This window comes from Octopus bimaculoides, chromosome 3 (genome assembly GCF_001194135.2).
Source record: "Octopus bimaculoides isolate UCB-OBI-ISO-001 chromosome 3, ASM119413v2, whole genome shotgun sequence".
Classification (NCBI taxonomy): domain Eukaryota; kingdom Metazoa; phylum Mollusca; class Cephalopoda; order Octopoda; family Octopodidae; genus Octopus; species Octopus bimaculoides.
The window spans coordinates 164,479,370-164,481,904 of record NC_068983.1 but is presented as its reverse complement, the minus strand read 5'-3'; positions in this window follow the sequence as shown (position 1 = coordinate 164,481,904).

The window sequence follows — 2,535 nt, the reverse complement described above, 5'->3', positions numbered from 1 at the left end:
TCTTCATAGCTCCTTTGTATACCCTGATCCTTTCTTTATGGCTGTAACCTGAGAACTGCATGCGGTGGACGAAATGTTGTATATGTCTCTTTAATTCTGTAGGGTCGCACATGCAGGAGACATTTCGGATTACTCTGACGAGGTCTGCCATCAATATGTTGAATTTGGCATTGTCCGCAATAGCCGAGTTCCGGTGGATAAAAATCTGTTGTGTGGACGCTCCCAGTCGATAAGTAGGCTAGTCCAATACATATAAATAGCTGGACGAAAAGCGTCGCATAGAGCGCCGGAGCCGTCGGTAGACTAGACGTCGAGTTCTGTTGAGTCAAGTTGTTGGAAGTGAGAGTTGAGTAGTTGCGTAGAGGTCATCCGCACGTACGACATAACAGTAGCGACGTGGATTTCGTAGCTCACACAGCCACTCTGTAGTATTGCGATATAACAAAATCCAAGGCTGTGAAAGATTTCAGAACATTTATAAAGAGAAGGACTTACAGCTGTTTCCGGGATATTTTATATATCTCTTCATCGGAGACGGTGTGAGAAAATGGTTAAGCAATAGTTATTATAGAGAAGAAATGAAATACAGAGTGAAATGGCGGAATGAAAAACAGGTGTGAGATACGTAAGGATATTGTATCTGCAGTTCCATTATTTAAGCAATATCCCTGCATATCTCACGTCTGTTTTCATTCCTCCACTTCACTCTCTATTTCATATCTTCTCTAGAATAACTATTGCTGAACCATTTTCTCACACCGTCTCCGATAAAGGGATATATAAAGTATCCCGGAAACAGCTGTAAGTCCTTCTCTTTATAAATGTTCTGAAATCTTTCACAGCCTTGGATTTTTATCTCATTCTGTTAATTCTTTTTTATATATATGCATGCTAATATATGACCTACGTTGGACTCCTCATTCGCATAATCACCGAACCTGGAGCTTAACTACAGTCTGTCCATAGTACTTACTCAGCATTACCTGACATCTTTGGGTCTTATTGACACCATTACCTCTCATATATATATATATATATATATTGATATTTCTAAGTATTTCTAAAGGAGACTACGGCAGCGGTACTGGATATTAATAGTTATCGACAAGCCAACATGGCAGTCCCAAATATAGGACGAATGCTGCCGTGGATTAGCTCCAAGAGGCCATCGCCTCTAGCTAGCTATGTGACACACAAACCTGTGTCCTTTATAAACTTCGAACAGGGGAGGTCAGCAGCTTCCTCTTGCTGGTCTGGCATCTACAGACTAGTTTCAGGGTATTTGCCCCTTATCAATGTAGAACAGTCATATATATATATACATATATATATATAACTGAATATGCTTCAACACACGAACTCACATAAAGAATCTTGTAAACCAAATCCCAATTTGGTTTGCAAGATTCTTTATGTGAGTTCGTGTGTTGAAGCATATTCTCTTGTGTCTGGGGAGAGTCATTTTCTTTTTGTGCCTTATAATTTAACACACTCACGGGTTAAATTATAAGGCACAAAAAGAAAATGACTCTCCCCAGACACAACAGAATATATATGTGTGTATGTGTTGTTTGTGTGTGTGTGTGTATGTGTTGTGTGTGTGTGTGTGTGTGTGTGTGTGTGTGTGTGTGTATAAATGCATGTGTCTATTCGTGTGTGTCCTCACCACCCTTTAACAACCGATGTGGTGTGTTTACTTCCCCGTAAATTAGCAGTTGCGCAAAAGACACCGAGAGAACGAGTATCAGGCTTAAAAAAAAAAATTACTGGTGTCGATTCATTCGTCTAAAACTTCTTCGAGGCGGTGCTCCAGCATGGCCGCGCCCTAATGAGTGAAACAAATTAAAGATAAAAAGAAATAGAAGATATCGATTTACCCCACTTTGGAGTCTTATTTCGAAACCCACTTCTATCAAGCTTGTGCTTAATATGCCTCGAAAACAATCCATTATATACCATGTATGAAATGAGGTAATTAGAATTGATGAAAAAAAATAAGCCCCTCTTATTCAATAATTAGCATGGTGGCTTACAGAGAAAATAATTCAATTCGTTAAGTGAACAAAATCTCACTTCCTCCTGTCACTGAACATGCAGCATCCAGCAACTAGTTCACACTTCCATCATCTTTTGTTTTTCACTCTCTCTCCACACACACACACACACACACCCACAGGAGAATAAATGCACTTTCCATACCTCATCTTCCTCATCGCTTCCTTCCGCATTTCTTTTTCCTCATCATCACCGCTGTCATTATTATAATTACCTATACATACAATCTGTTTTTATTTCTACTTGCTTTTGTGCATCGGCCTACTTAATTTGCGTGTATGTATACACACACACACACACACACACACACACACACACACACACACACACACACACACATATATATATATATATGTGTGTGTATGTATGTATGTATGTATACACACATGCACATATACAATTCCCGAGCGTTATACTAATACATCTGTTTGTTTTCTACACCACCTGCCTTCGTCTGTTGTTTTTTGTGAATGCTCCCTA